This window comes from Heteronotia binoei, chromosome 2 (genome assembly GCF_032191835.1).
Source record: "Heteronotia binoei isolate CCM8104 ecotype False Entrance Well chromosome 2, APGP_CSIRO_Hbin_v1, whole genome shotgun sequence".
NCBI classification, from domain to species: Eukaryota; Metazoa; Chordata; class Lepidosauria; order Squamata; family Gekkonidae; genus Heteronotia; species Heteronotia binoei.
The window spans coordinates 119,666,540-119,679,096 of NC_083224.1; the positions used below are offsets into that span (position 1 = coordinate 119,666,540).

Below are 12,557 nucleotides of genomic sequence, written 5' to 3' on the forward strand. Positions count from 1 at the left end.
CCCACATCGCAATCGCCTGCAACCCTGGACAGTTGAGCAGTTGGTCTTCCTGAAGGTCAACTTTCCTCTTGTTTGGCTCCTCGAACGTAGACTTTGAGAGTGAATGAAGTGAGCACCTACTTGTGCCTGCATCCTCTCTTGGTCTGCGCTTGGAAGGTGGTTGTAAAGTGCTCTGCCACTAAACATAGACTAGAGTCCAAAGACAGCCCAAAAACTCACTAACAAATTGATTGGCAGTTCACTCCCCACCCATCATCCATCCCCAAACTAAAAGTGAATGCTGATTTAAAATCTGCAAAGCAATCAAAATTTCCCCAGTCTCCATCCACACATGCCTAATAATACTGAAAGAGCCATTGCAACCCCCAACTGTAATTGACAGCACCCACAGGCCCAGCCAGGACAACCCAGGGTTTTTTTAGGGGCAGGAGGAAGAAAGATGGAGGTGCCAGTGATGATGACAGGCAGCCAGCAGCCATACCAATGCTGAAGTCCCTCTAATGGGACAGTGATAGCTGATGTGTTGCTGCTGAGCTGAGAGAGAAGGAATGGTTCCCTTCCTCTCACACAATCTGAGGCCCTCCCAGTGATCTTCCTCATTTGGGGTGCAACTCTGGTTCGCCTCCTCATGGTGCACCCTGGGTAATGCAAAAGAGCCTGGACCAGCCAACCATCCATCACTCAAGGTAAGTCTAAATGCTTCTGGCTTTGTGTCAGATACAGAATGATGTGGAGCTAGGTGTAGTCCACGGCTTCTCTTGTTTGAGAGTTGTGTTTTTGGGGGCAGGGCTGGAGAGCTGGCATCTGTAGATTGCGTGTTCTGTGGCAGGGAAGCAGGCATCTGGGTGAGAGACCCAGAACCAACATGCTTGTTGTGCTTGGCTAGCTCTCCCCACGTTGTTTGGGGCAGGGCTGGAGAGCTGGCATCTGTAGATTGCGCGTTCTGTGGCAGGGAAGCTGGCATCTGGGTGAGAGACCCAGAACCAGCATGCCTGTTGTGTTTGGCCAGCTCTCCCCACGTTGTTTGGGGCAGGGCTGGAGAGCTGGCATCTGGGTTTGCTGCAGCCAGGTCTGCTCTGCAGACCTTGAGCAGATAGTGTTTTGTGCGGCAGTAACATTGGCAACTGGGTTTATATTGTTTCCAAGCCTGCAGGGTTCATAGAGTAGATAGATGGATGTAGTGCATTTGGGTCCTATAGAGATTCTCTGATGTGAAGTTAGGTTTGGCTTTGGGTGCCCCAGGAATTGGACCCTCTGGTCAATTTTTTTTTTTGGCCTTGTGGGTTTTGTGTGGGACTGTGCCCTGAAGCTGCAAAGCAGTTTGGGGGGCTCTCCTCTAAACCCCCTGCTCTCCAGAGCCACTTTCCCCACGATAATTACAGTGGGGGAAGTTGCTCTAATTGTTTTTTTCTCACCATTAGGTACAGTGTTCCTTTTGGGGTGCCCACAGATGGGTGCAGTCTTTTTGGGCCAGGGGGGTTGCATGTGGGGGAGTCCCCTAAAGCTGCCCTGCAGTTTTGGGGCCTCTCTCTCAAACCCCCCTCTGGCCAGAGGCACTCTTCCCACAGTAATTATAGTGGAGGAAGTGGCTAATTAGGCTTTCCCCAGCATTGGTGGCAATGGGCCTTTTGGGGAGCCCAAAGACAGGGACCCCCTGGCCCAATCTTTTTGGGACTTGAAGGTTTTGTAGGGGAGAGTCCCCTGCAGGTTCCATGCAGTTTTGGGGGCTCTAACTCAAACCACCTGCCCCCCAGTAGCTTCTGATTATGCCCTATGTTACCATTGAGTTCAATGTCCCATAGGGTATAATGGTGGGATAGGGGCACCCTCTTTGGGTGCCCCTGGAATGGGAACCCCTGGCCCAATCTTTTTGGAACTTGGGGGGTTCATAGGGGAGAGTCCCCTGCAGGCCTCTGCAAATTTGGGAGCTCTGCCTTCTTTCTAGGCGGCTCCCAATATATCTTATTTTGCCATTGATTTCAATGGCCCATAGGGTATAATGGGGCTGTATATTCGGAAATAGCCGTATATCTCCAGTATATATGGTTATTCCAAATACCGATATTCGGAAATATATGGTATTCCGAATATTTTGGCCCCATATATTTCTGAATCTGATTAATTCCAAATTATTCTTTTTTTGCACACCCCTAATTCCAACCACAGAACTTCAGCATCCTCCACAGCTTAGACCTAAGTCCCTATCCTATGGCTCATTTAAACAATATCCCCCCCTTCAGGTGGTTGGTATTAAGAACTATTATTCCATTATTCAATTCTTGCTACATTTGTTGGTATATCAGTAAAAAGAGAATATGAAATCTTCCCCCCCTTCTGTATAAAAGAGATAGAGGGAGGGAATCTCTGCTTTATTTTTTCTCTTCTCTTCTCTGCCCACTTGAGGTATATAAAACCATTACATTTAAGTACTATAATAGCCAACATATGCTTTTCTTTAGAACTGACACCACCATCTGGATTAACTTCTACCAATGATTTCAGACAATATTGTGGATTTCTCCCCTCCCGACTGGGGAAAAAAACCCTACCCCTGGGAGCAACTACAATTTCAAATGTAGAGTAACAATATTAGCAATATGCCTTCCCTGCTACCTGATATATAGGTGGTTGGGGAAAACAGAAGCCTTCCAATGTAATGTATTGATCTGAGTTAATATGCTAATTTATTTTTTAAAAACCATCAAATGTATCCCTCAGTATTTTGTGTACTTGGCTCCCAACACTTTGGCTGTAGTACTTAAAACATTACAGTTTGTCAATTGCTGGTACTTACTGCATTCATGAGAGGATACCCAAATTGTCGCTTCTGTATTTTTATGCCAGTTACTTTAATGTTGTAATGACTGCACAGACAGCAAACATCATAGAGAGGTGGGTAACAATTAGCTTTCCTGAAAGGCTTCCCCACATATTGCAAGGGTGGGGGAGTTTAAAAGGGGAGGCCTTCTCACCTGAATGAATCCTTACTGGCCTCATGGCTATTGTCATGAATGTAGCAAATCTTCTGGGCCACAACATCCAACTGGCTGTAGCGGGAAATGGGCATGCCGGGATAATTGATGTACTCAATCTGACCATGCACAGGTGGCACAGAAATGGCATACAGCAGCTTCTCGGGTTTGCCAGTGCCATCTGTTGCCATAAGAACATCTGTTGTCAAGGTCACCCTGTCACCCTCTGTTAAAGTTACAGGTTTGGTGAATAGAACAATGTCACCTAAAATAAAAAGGGAGGAGGGGAGATACAAAAAAAATCACATATAAGAAGAGAAAGGTGTGTGTGTGTATGTGTAGGTGGGTGTTCAGTTCTTTAGTATTCCACAGAGGGAACCAGCTTGAGTGGAAGAATGGGGGGGGGGGGGGCGGAATAAAAAGTAGTTCAAACACAGATGATGAAGCAGTGATGGAGTTTATCACAGGGATTAACAGAGATAATTTTTGTCAAATCAGGCTGTGAAACAATTCCTTTGATAACTCCTAGCTTTTGAAATCCCTGTGTTAATAGTCAGAATTTATTGAACATTATTTTAAGCTTTATTTGCACAAAAGAAGGATGTATTTCAACATAAATATTCCCTCTTAGGGACTCTGCACAGAGGCAAGCATGCTCAAATGGGTATGCTTAGCAGTATGTATAGACACATCTAAAAAGACCATTTAGCACACATGTGCAGTCACACATGTGATCTGAGCATGCATTCCTGCCTTCACCACAAATGAGTCTAAACTGACTCTTAACTGAAAGCAATCCATTTGCATACAATGAACAATTAAGTTAATAGATAAAATGCCCTAATGTACTAAGCACAGCATGCCACTTTAAACTGAAGGGGTTATATGATGCTGTCACCTTGCCAAGGGTGATCTGCTTTTACTAGCTTTATTGCAGTTTTTCTCTTTTTTAAATTTTAAATTACAGGATAATTTGGCTTACTGTAGCCATAACATTCATTACAAGACTGAGAGTAAACCAGGGTCTCAAGAGTGCCACACCTCACTTTTCCCAGGACAAATCCCCCACTTTTCCTTTGTTGAACTGAAACATTACTCAGCATTTATCTTTGCCAGTGATAATCAAAGGTCTGAAGGTAATTTACTAACCCAGGTTAAGAGGAAACAGGAACTGTGACTATATTGTTGATATAATACAAAATCCTGGCTAAGACTGGGAAGGGAGAGAAGGGCAGAACAGCACTTAAATAGTAAGGATTGGGGGAGGGATGTATGGTGCAATTCTAAGCAGCATTATACCCTTCCAAGTCCACAAATGAAAATGGACTTAAAAGGGTGTAACTCATTTAGGATTGTGCTGAGCAGAAAAAAATGCATTTCACTACCTTTGAAGAAGAGGGAAATTATTTTCGCACTGTCTTGGAGAGCCGAGTCAAACAATGCTGCTTTCATACACTGGTATTCTTAAAAATGTTTGTAGCACCTTCATGTTTGCCATCTTATTTGGTTTAGAATGTTTTAAACTCAGCAAATATTTGATTTTTTTACTGCAAATATTTGTTATAATATTGAACATTTCCTACCAAGTTACAGTGATTAAGAGGTCAAGTCCTCCCCAACATACTAGTCAATAAAGCATGGGAGGGAGTGATCCATCTGCAGCCTGACTACCAGGTCTACATCAGATCCCTGGAATCTGGGATTAAATGTCTGGGATTAAATCTGAAGTGGATCTGAGGAGCAGACTCCCTGTGTCCAATGTCTGAACTCTACTCCCTCCCCTTCACATTTCACAGCCATCCCTAGAAAGAATACTGACATACTGAGATGAACCATGCAGAATTGTAAGCTTTGGTGGTTCTGGAAGGCATCCTGGAGTGAAAGCAATGTCTGGCACTGTAGTTCAGGAAAACCAAAGACTGGGTATATCAGGCAGAGAAGGGTTCTAACTCTCATGCTGATTAGGGAAGATTGCCAGAAAGGAACAGTCTGGCAGCCGCCTCTTGAATTGCACCACTCCAGGCAACTGGCTCCCTGTGCTGCATACGTGGCAGAGGCAGCTCTGGTTCCACAGTGTTTAGCAGGAGTTAAGCATTAGAAGAAATGTTTGTGTATTGCTGTCCCTGATAACTGTTGCCTCTGACATCTTTTGCCATATAAATATAAGGATCAAATGACCCAGTATAGAAGAGTAGATGTAAAATATGGACATTTGCAGGCTGAGACCCATTGTTTAGAGGCTGCTTCCTGGGGTTTTATTTAGTTTGGATTTCCCTGGTTTGAGTGTGTTAGCTAGAGCTGAAAAATATCATTTGTCATATTTACAAATCTGTTTCCAACACTGGGTGTGAACATTTGAATGTGATATTATTATGGGTGCAAATGACTACTGGAAAAAAAGCAGAGAAGGAAGCACTACACTGAATGGACAGTTGGAAAAAAGGAATTTGCATTGGGAACCTACTAAAGAGGAGAATGACAATGCTAAAAAGAAACCATAAGCTGAAAGGGAAGTGTGTTACTATTCCCAAAGCAGTTTCCCCATACTGATTAATTAAAAGGGTGTATAAGCTTTCAGACCCAGAGCTTGAAAGAAAAGTGTCATTGAAGAAGGAAAGATATTACCAAAAAATATCCTAATGCTGGCTTTGGGATCCCACCAAAAAGAATTGTAAATGGGCTCTTCCCACTCATCCTTCCCCCAGTTGTTAATTTTCACTTGATTGCACATATTATTGTCTCATTAACCACAGAAAGTAAAGAGTAGAGAGAATTGCCTCACACACAATCCCATATACTCTTGAAGAATAACACTCAACTGGTGTTTGGGTCAGCTGGAAGATGAAATGGGGTTGCTGCTCCAATTATAAACTGTAAACTCACTTTTTTGTAAATAGTAATCACACTTTGACAACCAATTAGTAGATTTTAGCCTTGCTGGGAAACGAGCCTGCATTACGGAATGGAGCAAAGGAAAGAAATACCAAGATACATGCTCTCATTCTACAAAGGAGGAGTACTTGAAAAATCCAGGGACATGGCATCCAAGGTCTCCTAGTTTTTTGTGGATACTTTTGTAAGGAGTAGAATAAGTCTATAGTCTTTAGTCTTATATCCTATATCTTTGTTTAAAAAAACAAACTGCCCCTTCCTATCTCATTCCTTGTAATGTTGTTGTCTATCCTTTAACATTTCATTTCCCCCCTCCCTTGAAAAAAGTACATGAAATATCCACATGATTATTTAGGATTAATAGATTATAAAAAATGCCAGTTGGTTCTCTGTTGGATTTTTTTTAAAAAAATCTCTGTAATAAATGCAGCTGTTTACTAATAAATAAAGCCTCAGCTGTAACTGAAATAAATTAGATGCATTTAATTGGTTGATTGCAAACCTCCTCTCTTTATGACAATACTGCTCCTTGTTATTTTCTGATGTCAGGGTGGCAGATTGACAGAGTGTTTATGAATCACAGTTTACAGATGGCATCCCTGTTTTCTTCAGCAGTTATGAGCACAAGTCACAGGAGTACTCAATAGAGGGTTTTCGCCAAAGAAGACCCCCAGAGATTTAGCTGCTTCCATTTCTTTTGTGCCAATCTTCTTCTTGACAAGAGCACTATTTTTTAAAAAAAACCTATGTTCAATAAATTACAGCCACCTGGCACAAATTTAGAAATATTTAACACTCCAGTGTATCTCCATGTGATTTCTATTCATTTCCAAGAAGTCTTAACAATAATACTTGGAATGGGCTACTCTCATGTGTTTTTGTGGCCATTCATCCTTGCCTGAACCAAAAGACTGTGAGGAATTGGTTTTGCTTCTAATACCCTTCCACCTCCCATCTACATAAAAGACCTGTGATCTCCTGAGGACCCCTCAGAGTTTTGAGTGTTGAACTCTGAGATCCACCTAGACTCCTGGCAGCTTTGAAATTCATTAGGGATATAATCCTGGATCACTGCATATAAAGATGTTTCAGGAATGAACTCTTCCTTTTGGTCACTAGTCATGAACACATGCAAGGGACTGCAGTCATAATAGTAAATCAACAGATTTGTAAACTTGTGTCATTAGTTATGCACATAATAGATAGAACTTTAATTAGCTTCTTCAAGAGAACACAGGAAGAAGAAGGCATTCTTTAGAGGAAGCTAAAGTACAAACTTCACCCTTGCATTTAAATCACACCAAAAAGGGAGATACACTGAGAGTCTTCTGTTCTCCATATAGCTCTGCAGCATCATACACCCCCACCCCTTAAGTTCCATAGATACTCTTAAAAGCCCATTTCCTACCTTTGCCCACAGTTTTAATGAAGATATAGAAGCTTTCTAAAAGAGAGGTGTTCTGTCCACCTGTCATGACTTTCTGGAACCAGAATGTTAATGTGGAAATACCAGAAGTGGTTCATATCTACTTTATCTTAACTGAAATTCATTCCAAAATGTAGAATACTCCAAGCTGATGCAGTCTGGAAAAAACAGTGTGAAATGAATGGAAACACACACACACACAAAATATGGAGCACCATTTTAACTTCTGTACAATATGTCACTGAACATACACCCTTGGAGACAAAGCTGACTATAAGCTTAATGTCCCAAAACCTGGAAAATGAGAAGGTGAAGGAGCAGAAATTAGAGTTGTGTAGACTAATTCCCCAGGGGGGTTGCATAAACTGCAGCAGAAATTATACAATGCTAGCTTTTGATCATCACTTGTTCATCAGCTGCTGGAAGGGTATTGAGGTTACACTTGTATGAATGCTTCCGTTGCACTCTATTAATAGGCCTTCTGACTTAGTAAACTATTTCATACTGGCATTCTTTAAGATTGATTTTGACTTGATGCTAATTTGAATCCTGCTTCTCTTTGAGGACAAAGTAAATAGGGATTTTCCCCAAAGTTAATATGCACACAAATTCTATGTAATAGATTCGGCTGAGTAATAGCTGCTCCAAATGAGTGGGAATTTGAACCCGGCCTCCCTAGTCCCTGTCTGATTATTTGTCTACTACACTATACTGTCTCATTGATTTGTTAACAATAAACAATATTTATATATATTAGCTTTTCTTCAGTTGGAAATATTTATTGCTCTGATTATTAGACTTTAGTTATTTATTGACTAAAGCAGTTGGAGATACATACACAGGCCTTCCTAATTTATTAGCACTTCCAAAACAGTGTTTTTCTGTATTTCTTTTACACAAACCTCACTATCTTTTATCTATTGGATTCTGCTTCTTAAACACTCATACAGAAAAAGTTTCGGCATATACCTAGAGATGCAGATAGATCCACTGTAGCACACACACCCTCATGTTCATAGCTGACACCCAGGTATCTCATCTTGTTCTTGCTAGCTAGCCAGAAACTGGTTTTATGCCAAGGGGAGCTTCAAGACAATTAGGTGCCACCATGGTAAGTGTTTGAGGATTTTTAAATATTAAGGAAGCAGACAAAATACTGACACTAACATCATACTTTGATGTATAGAGTCAATACACAATTGGCTCATCTACCTGTCTGAAACTTCCATGTTGTATCACCACAACCTTGTCTGACTCTTGCTATCATCATTGGCTTATTTAAGGCATGAACCAGGAATCCCAAACTGAGCCAAGATCAATTAGTCTCTGTGTATCCCTGCCTAGCTGTGCCTGAACAAAATTACTGTGCTATAGAAATCTGTTTCCTCTGCATTGAGACTAGTCTGTTGTCCATTTAATGCATGTTAAGCAAAGGACCACTTAACACAGGGGTGTCAAACATGCAGTTCGGGAGCTGAATCAGGCCATCGAGCAACTGGCTGTCATCTGCTTCCTTCTCCCTATATCTTGCTTCCTTCTGCATAACAGCTTGCTTTGTAAGGCTTGATCAATTGCACAGGAGCTACAGAGCAAAACCTCTATTTTCTCCAATGGCTGAGGCTCCTCCCTTGGGGAGGAAGGGAGGAAGGCAGAGCTTCTTTTGCCAGGCTCTCTCAATTGCACAGCAGAGCTTCTAAGCCAAGTCTCTCTTCCTTCTATTGGCTGAGGCTCCTCCCCTCCAGTCCCCATGGGAAAGAAGGAAAGAGCCAGAGCTTCCTTGCTCAGGAAATAAAAAGAAAGCATCTTTAAGACCAATGAGTGCTAATGTTTTAAGCATGTTTTAAGTTTTTAAAGTATATCTATTTGTGTCTGTGTTCTTTATAAAATTTATATCTCTGCTACCTAATCTTAAATAGGTACACACATGGCCCAGCCCGATCTGGCTCGGCCCAACCTGACATGGCCTGGTCCAACAAGGTCTCACTTATGTCAGATCTGGCCCTCATAACAAATGAGTTCAACACCCCGACTTAATATATCTGTGTAGGGGAAAGCATTGTTTATTGACTACAGCAGTTGGAGATACATACACAGGCCAAAATTATGTTTTTCATAATGTGCTTTTATATTGTAACGGCCAATGGCCATGTACAATAAACCATTCATTCACTTAATATATCTAGCAATCATATGGTTAATTAAAAAATAGAACACACAAGTGCTTTTCTATAAGCAAATCTGTGCAATGTGGCTTCCCATGTGGTTTAGCAGATTACAACTATCAAACCTCTGTCATTTTTGTTTTCACACAGATTTCTAAGTAGAATCCCTACCCTTTTTATTTTCAAACAGAAAACAGCATTTTATTGTTTAAATCAGTTTAAAAGCATAATATTTTATAATTCTGAAACATACGAAATATAAGAATATTACATACTACAAAGCAACTCAATAATATATGCTACAAAGGGTTCTAGGGGAAAAAGCCCAAAGCGAAAAAGCCCATAGAAAAAACCCCACGGACATAAATGCTCACAGGAAAAAAGCCCACATGGAAAAATATGTAAAGCACCATAGATTTTTATAATTGTGGATAATCCTTAATAATATTTTGTTGTTATTTTAGGATTAAAGTATGTCATATTCACATGCAACAAAAAGTGACCATTTTGTTATTTTTATATTGTTATTTTAGGATTAAATTATGTCATATTCACATGCAACAAGAAGTGACCATTTTGTTATCAATGAACTTTATTAAGAAGGAAAAACAATAATAGAAATTAAACTCTGCATAGAAATATATTTAAATAAAATTAAATACTTTAACTTTATTAATTTACAATTTATTTATTTATTTTATGATTTATATCCCGCCCTTCCCAACAAGTGGCTCAGGGCGGCTCACAGAAATCTGGCATAAATAACATTTAAGCATAAAACATTAGAATAATAATACATTTAAGTTTTAAAACATTAAACCATTTAAAATATTAGACCATTTAAAACATTTAAAACATTAGGGACAGCAGACATTCAGTGTAACTATACTCAGTTTCTTGTTTCTTGTACCAGCTAGTCATAGGCCAGCCGGAAGAGGGTTGTCTTACAGGCCCTGCAGAACTGGGCGAGGACCCACAGGGCCCTCACCTCTTCCGGCAGCTGGTTCCACCAGGAGGGGGCCGTAATAGAAAAGGCCCGGTCCCTTGTGGATTTTAAGCGGGCTTCCTTTGGCCCGGGGATAACCAGGAGATTCTGAGTTCCTGATCTCAGTACTCTCTGGGGCACATGTGGGGAGAGACGGCCCTTCAGGTAGGCAGGTCCTAGGCCATATAGGGCTTTAAAGGTAATAACCAGCACCTTGTACCGGATTCGGTAAGCTATCGGCAGCCACTGCAGATCCCGGAGTCCCGGCCGGATGTGCTCCCTTCTTGGGAGCCCTAACAACAGCCAGGCCGCGGCATTCTGCACTAGCTGCAGCTTTCGGGTTCGGCACAAAGGCAGCCCCATGTAGAGAGCATTACAGTAGTCCAACCTCGAGGTGACCGTGGCATGGAGCACTGTTGCTAGGTCGTCGCGCTCCAGGAAGGGGGCCAACTGCCTTGCCCGCCTAAGATGAAAAAATGCAGACTTGGCAGTGGCTGCTATCTGAGCCTCCATCATTAAGGAAGGCTCCAATAGTACCCCCAAGCTTTTGACCTTGTCCGCCGCTATCAGCGGCGCACCCTCAAAAGCTGGTAGGGGGATTTCCCCTCCTGGGCCCCGACGACCCAAGCAAAGGACCTCTGTCTTTGCCGGATTTAGCCTCAGCCCGCTCAGTCTGAGCCACCCAGCCACTTCCTGTAACGCCCGGTCTAGATTTTCCGGGGCGGAGACTGGTCGGCCATCCATAAGTAGATAGAGCTGGGTGTCATCAGCATACTGGTGACAACCCAGCCCATACCTTCGGGCAATCTGGGCAAGGGGACGCATATAGATGTTAAATAACATCGGGGAGAGAACCGCCCCCTGAGGCACTCCACAATCAAGCGTGCACCTCCGGGATAGCTCACACCCAATTGCGACCCTTTGTCTCCGACCTTCGAGGAAAGAGGAAAGCCACGGTAAAGCCAACCCCTGAATCCCCGCGTCAGCGAGGCGGCATGTCAGTAACCGATGGTCGACCGTGTCGAACGCAGCCGACAGGTCCAACAACATCAGCACCGCCGAGCCGCCCCGATCCAGATGCCGTTGGAAGTCATCCACCAGGGCGACCAACACCGTCTCCGTCCCGTGACCTGGGCGGAAGCCGGACTGGAGTGGGTCGAGGACGGAAGCATCCTCCAGGAAGGTCTGTAACTGCATCGCCACTGCCCTCTCGATAAGCTTGCCCAAAAAGGGCAAGTTTGAGACCGGCCGATAATAATAATAATAATAATAATTTTTATTTCTATCCTGCCCTCCCCGCCGAAGCAGGCTCAGGGCGGCTCACAACATAAAATACACATTACATCCATTATACTTATAAAAACATAGTTAAAACAGTTATAAATTATTAAAATTAACATGACAATATGGCGTTATAAACATTAGATTTTTAGTAAAATTCAGAGCATAAGAGCATTTCCAGCAGCATACCTAGCTTTATCACTAGTTTTATCACTAGTCGAAGGCCATCTTGAAAAGGTGGGTCTTACAGGCCCTACGAAATCGATCTAAACATCTTAGAGCCCTCATCTCCTCAGGGAGTTGATTCCACAGTAGTGGAGCGGTGACAGAGAAGGCCCGATCCCGGGTGGCCTTCAGTCTGGCCTCCCTTGGCCCAGGGACGTTCAACTGGTTTTTCCCAGATGACCTCAGTGCCCTCTGGGGCTCATATGGGGAGAGACGGTCCCTCAGGTAGGTAGGTCCTCAGCCATATAGGGCTTTAAAGGTAATAACCAGCACGTTGTAGCGAACTCGGTATGCCACTGGCAGCCAGTGCAGCCCACGCAGCCCCGGCTGTATGTGCTCCCACCTTGGGAGCCCCAACAACAGCCTAGCCGCCGCATTCTGCACCAGCTGCAGCCGCCGAGTTCGGCACAAGGGCAGCCCCATCTAGAGGGCGTTGCAGTAGTCCAGTCTCGAGGTGACCGTAGCATGGATCACCATTGCTAGGTCACGGCGCTCCAGGAAGGGGGCCAACTGCTTCGCCCGTCGAAGATGAAAGAACGCGGACTTGGCAGCGGCCGCTATCTGTGCCTCCATTGATAATGAAGGCTCCAGAAGAACCCCCAGGCTCTTGACCT

General features: G+C 43.1%; 1 pseudogene; it reads right to left on the minus strand.

Moving 5' to 3' along the window:
* LOC132567343 (FRAS1-related extracellular matrix protein 1-like) overlaps nt 1-12,557 on the minus strand; it is a 323,692-nt pseudogene that overhangs the window by 119,704 nt on the left and 191,431 nt on the right.